The following is a 6,000-nucleotide window of genomic DNA, read 5'->3' as shown; positions in this document are numbered from 1 at the left end:
TGCATAAATTACGTCCTGTATGACGAACGCGTATTTGCATTCACCTTGCACTGAATATCCATCATAATCAACAACAATATAACAGGCACTTGTGAGTGCAGAGAGGTAATATTGGTCATATGCAACCATACGCCCCCCCCCCCCCCCCCTCCGAAAATTACATCCGCTGCCCACCCAATCATTCAGTTACCAGCAGTGCAAGCACCACACTGGTTGGCGAAAAAGGAGACTGTCTCGTACTCCGCATGCCCTAGACGTATTCCGAAGCATACCAAAGAAGGACGTAGGACGACGGGCGCTGCTTCCTGGGCTTTCCTTCTCTCTCTCTCTCTCTCTCTCTCTCTCTCTCTCTCTCTCTCTCTCTCTCTCTCTCTCTCTCTCTCTCTCTCTCTCTCTCTCTCTCTCTGTGCGTGCGTGCGTGCGTGTGCGCGCGCGCGCGCGTGTGTGTGTGTGTGTGTGTGTGTGTGTGTGTGTGTGTGTGTGTGTGTGTGTGTGTGTGTGTGTGTGTGTGTGTGTGTGTGTGTGTGTGTGTGTGTGTGTGTGTGTGTGTGTGTGTGTGTGTGTGTTTAATTTCTCTCCTTTGTCTCTCCTCTCTATCATGCCCTCCCTCCCTCCCCTCCCTCCATCCCCCACGCCTGTAGGTGTTTGGTGTCCGCCCCTACAGGTGGGACAAATCACGCCTGCTGGTGGACTTTCCTTTGTTGCGGATCTGGTAGTGTGACCGGTGATGGCGTCCGTTGGTCCGGAGTTGGGGCAGCTTTATGTACAGAAATTTACATGGCGTTTTCTGAGTGAACAAGGTCCTACGCTCCTGCGCGCGCGAGATTATTAAATAACCAGGTTAGGTCTGCCCCCTTTCACCCTTTCTCCCCCTGCTTTCAGAAATGCACCATTCGCGAAAATCCGTAGCACTAAAATTGACGTCCACACACTCACCGATAGAAGTAACTTTCCCTCTCGCACAGGTCAGCGTCAGGTTGACTTCCGTGGTACAATCTTCCTAAGGTCGGAGCCCTTGGGACCATCCGAAGTGGAAGCGACAGGAGGACGCCTGTGCCCCGTCGGTAATCCGGCGTCGGGCGCTTGTTGAATAGAGGCGTCTTTTTCGGGTGTAGCCCGAAAGAACACATTCCCATTCGACCCCTTCCCGTTTGAACCCATTCCCGAAACGCCCTTCCCGCTTGACCCGTCCCGTGTGCGCCCGTTCCCGAAACGACCTTCCCGTTTGGGCCCTTCCTGTTTCAGCCCGTTCCCAAAACGCCCTTCCCGTTACAACCCGCTCCCAAAGCGCCCTTCTCATTTGAACCTGCATTGTTGCAAACCATTTGAATTTCTGAAAATATGCGTTACCGTCTTCGAAACTGTTCCCCAAAATGTGCTTACAAGCAACGGGTCATGCACTAAAAACTTGTATGCACCAAATTTTGCGGAATCGACCGGTATTTCCGGCCGATAAAAGTTTCCGAATGCCTTAGGTCGATACTGCCCTCTTGACACAAAATTTGTAGCAGCGAAAGTGTACTATAAAGATACCCAATATCTTGAGGAATGCACGCATTGGATTTTTCTGCAGTTGGTGTTCGTACGTGCAGCTGAAATTTATTTATCAGCCCCTCTTATGCTCATTGTTTGGAGCGTAGCTTTGTCTTCGGGTTCGAGAGATCTATAGATCAAAGATGTCCACAGGAGAGACTTTTAAAAAAGGCAAAAACATGTGCAGAAATCTGATAATTGGCTACAAATGCCTTTCCTACGTGAGTAATATGGCAGATATTTTTATTTATTTACTGATACTTTACGGCCTCGTCGGGCTCATGTAGGAGTGAACATAAAAGCACATCAGTATTGGTTAGCGTAGTTTAAAAACGCCCCGCACAAATAAGTAAAATACATAAATATGTAAAAGAGCAAAGGGGTCCGAACAAGGATATGCATTCGTAATGTATTCCAATTTTAAAATACGACGATTCAATCAGAACACATACTTACAATACGTGGGGAAAATTCTTCTAACGATACCGAGTTCACTGTTCGTTCAGTTAACGTATTCCAGTAAGAAATTGCACGAGGAAACAAAGAGAACTTTCGAATAGTAATTGAGCTGATTGGCTGCCTAATAGTCTTACTATGATGTCTTCTGGCTGAACGTCTGAAAGGTCCTTGGAGGTAGTATTCCCGCGACAATTTTAAATTTCTGTAGTAAAGAAAATTTAGGCTATAGAGACGACCCTGCACTGCTTCAGTTTTTGAAGGTTTGCCCTATTATGCAAATTGAGTACGCTAGAGTGACCAGAATAAACAGAATCAATAAAACGCAAAGCTAAGTTTATAATTTTCGCTGGTTCTCATGACTGCTATTTTTTTATAGCCAGATGTGGCGTATGTATCCAGATACATAGGGTTACTTTATTTTTATACATCTTTTTATCTTTTATAGTTTTCATCTGTTTCTTTTCGACATTGATGTACACTTGCGCTAATATAACGATTAAATGTGTTAGTCCGCCAAATACGATTTCTTATTGTTTATTCGTGCTTCCGCGGCGCTTTTCTAGGCTTTTTGGTTTTATGATTTTTTGGTTTGTTAATTTAAAAGACTTGTTAGTTCATTTAAAAGATTTGTTTATTAATTTGTTAATTGTTAATTTGTTTGTTAGGCTTTGTTAATTTAAAAAAATTGTTAATTGGTATGAGTTGAATTGTAACCAAATTTCATCGTCTGTATATTCAAAAAGTGAAGCCCAGGTTTGAAAAGCAGTCAAGGACTCTGGATGTACTGAGCATGCTATCGCAGCGACAAACGGGAACAAATGAAAAATAATATGAAAATGTTTTTTATAACGTTTCATAAACTGGGTACGTTATTCCGGGAACGGGCTAAATAAATAGGAAAATACGAAACGGCAAGGTTCTTTCGCCCCGGGTTGAAATGGGAAGGAACAAACGGGAAGGTTCAAATGGGAACGGTTTCAAACGGGAACGGGCCAAGTGGGAAAGGGCGAAACGGGAAGGTCGTTTTGCGCCGGGTTGAAACGGGAGGGAACAAGCGGGAAGGGTGAAATGGGAATGGGTTCAAACGGGAACCTCCCTCTTTTTCAATCCCTCCGTGCAACAATCTCGCTCATTGTGACTTGCCTCGCCGGCGGGCGTTTGGTTTACTGTGATGCCGCTGAAAGCGGCTTGTGTCCAGCAGCAGCGTCTTTCGCCGCCGCGTCATTGCATACAAAGCGGGGTCGCTCCCCGTCGATATGGGGGTGGGCTGGCGAAAACCGGAAGACGGAAGGATTGAGCGATTGAACCCGATAATATTGCAGACGGTCGTCGCAGTGCCAATAGTATACGCCGATCGTAACAGCATTTCCGGCCGGCGGGAAGCTCCCGAAGACATTGGTTTCCAGCCCGTGTAGGAGGGAGTCTTGTCCCAGGTAGAGACTTCGGGCCGGCACACAAACACCACAGTGAGGCCTTTGTTTTAGCACGACGAAGCGGTCGGAATCATGGCCCAGACTCTTGCGGGAACACCCCTGACTTTCCATGTCGCGGAGGGCGTCATGCCTCTCTCACGTCCACTCGCCAGTCCCGAAAAACACAAAAAAACACAACTACAAAGCAAGCGGGTGCAAGGACAATCTTCTGAAAGACCACCAGGATGCCTCGAAAGTCAAACAAACACACTGAATAAAACCCATCTAATGTGGCAACACTCAACACGAGAACATGAACTGGGGATCTAAATGAATCCAGAGCCCACCATATTACGCGGCTCATAGCCTCATTACGTAGCTTTGACACAATAAGCACCCTAAATTTGCATTGTTTGTTTTGCTGTCAAAGTATAGCTTTTAAATAAAGGGAGAACGCTTTTTGATTTTTATACGCACATGCAGAACACGGAGACCAGTTTTGAATTTCTGCAGATGTGTTCCGACTAATGGGAAGTATGGACTTGGCTTCCCTTCAAGATATCCTGCCAGCCATCGAAGGCTGATTCAAGAATTGCCCAGCTAGGCTTCAAAATGCTTCAAAGAGGTACATGTCTCTAAAAGTTTATTTTACTCACTCTGCATGTTCTATAGAGGTGTAGCATGACTGAATCAACCTTGGAGAAAAAAAAAGTCGCAGAAGCCAGTGGTTATCCCGCATTTGCATCAGAAGTAAAAGGCTCACTAGTTCTACTAAAAACAGGGTAGGGAAACTCTTATTTTCTACTTTGAAACACAAAGGGCACGGACACCTCCCCCGAAAAAAGAAAAATTCCTGGGCTCTTTCCAGTGGCCACAATGCCGGCCAGAATGGTGCCATGCTACAAAGCTACGCAAAGATGGCCAAAATTTGACTGAACTATACTTGAATCACAAGGAGCCTTTTGCACACCAAGTTCTGATGAATATTCAAACATGTTTTTCCCTAGATTTTTTATAATACTTCGTTTGCTTTCTTTTGTTGACAGAAACCATATTCAAAATTAATAAAGTAAATAGCCAGTAAATGTAAGAATGAAAGAAAATGTCCTTTTTTTATCTGCTTCTCCCCTTGAGCCACCCAATTCTCAGTATGGTTAGGGTTGTCCGTTTTCGGGTTTTATATTTTTTTTAAATCGGATGGTAAAAATCAGCTGCTATTTTTCAAACTCACAATCGGGGACAAACCTGACTTTTTTTGTAAGACCATATATGTTTTGTTATGGTAAATACTCAGATATACCAAGGACGAGGCTCTCTCTAAAAAATGGCTGGCGTGCAATGTGTCCTTATTCTGTTGCATCTACAAACATATGCACCCATCGAGACACAACACCTTCTATCCCCTAAAAGTCGCCAAAACGTAGCTTACCGTAGTTTGTCTTTTGTATGTCTGGCTTTCCCGCATTGCTGGCCCGCTGTGCAAAAAGCCGACGTTCAAACACGTGCCGTGCGGGGAAGCTAACCGCACATATATCACGCACTAAAGCCACATTTCTGCGTTGCCGGCAAAGGTTGGAAAATGGGAGAAAATGGTGGAAGACGGAGCGGGCTTCGCTGGCCCGGGCCCTCAAATCCCTTGGCGGGAATTTGGAGGTGCGCGGGCCCCCTGAAAACCACTGGTGTACAGGAACATACCGTTGGGCATACCGGTTGGGCGCTGCCTCGCACGCGATTCGGGAGCGAAGAGGGGAAAGGAGAGTTGGAAAAGAGAGCAGAGGATATGGATGAACGGGAGGGGATAGAGAGAGAGAGAGAATGCATACACATATTTGTTGCGCAAAGCAATATGGGCAGGAGTCCTAAGTACAACACCCCTTGAGCTCTTTCAGCCTGAACAACCATCAACAACAACAGGTGCTCACCATATTGGAGCTGGTCAGATCTCTCCCCCAAAGCTTGTAGAAAGCTACAGGAACGCACGGGATTGCGCGAATGTAGTGGGCGCGTGGTTGAAGTCCCCTGCCAGAAGAGGGATATCAAGAGGGGGAATACTAAGGGTATGGGACAAAAAGAATGGGATATTGAAAGGGGAGAGTAGAGAGCGTAGCGGGAGAGGAAACGGGAGGAGGGTGAATGGGATACAGAGTGATCAAGGCGGCAAAAAAGGAAAGGGAATATGAAGAAAGTGTAAAAAGGGACCGGGAATGGAGAAATAGGGAAGATCGTGAAATGGAAATGGAGTAGGATGGTTACATATCAAACGCGGGGAAGGAGGGCAGGGCGGGTAACTAGAATGGAAGATGGTGACGGTAACTGAACGAAGGAGTGGACATGAAAGGGGAGAAATGGGGGGAGCAAACGATAAGCAGGGTGATGGCAATACATGAAGGCTGAGAGGAAGCGGCGGAGCACGAGGTGAAGGGAAGGAAGACATGAGCGGGAGGAAACTTAGCCAGGATCTGACATTCAGGGAGCTCGGGTTGTAGGTGGTGGTTGGGGGAATGGAGACAGAGAAGGTAATGCGAGGGAAAAGTGTAGAGACTGAGGTGAAGGATATGAGGGGACCTAACGAAGTGACCGGGAACCGCAAATTATT

This window comes from Haemaphysalis longicornis, unplaced genomic scaffold (assembly GCF_048455015.1).
Source record: "Haemaphysalis longicornis isolate Haplotype H1 unplaced genomic scaffold, Haemaphysalis longicornis Haplotype H1 scaffold_7, whole genome shotgun sequence".
In the NCBI taxonomy this organism is placed as follows: Eukaryota; Metazoa; Arthropoda; class Arachnida; order Ixodida; family Ixodidae; genus Haemaphysalis; species Haemaphysalis longicornis.
The sequence above is the reverse complement of the archived record's forward strand: the minus strand, read 5'-3'. Positions refer to the sequence as shown.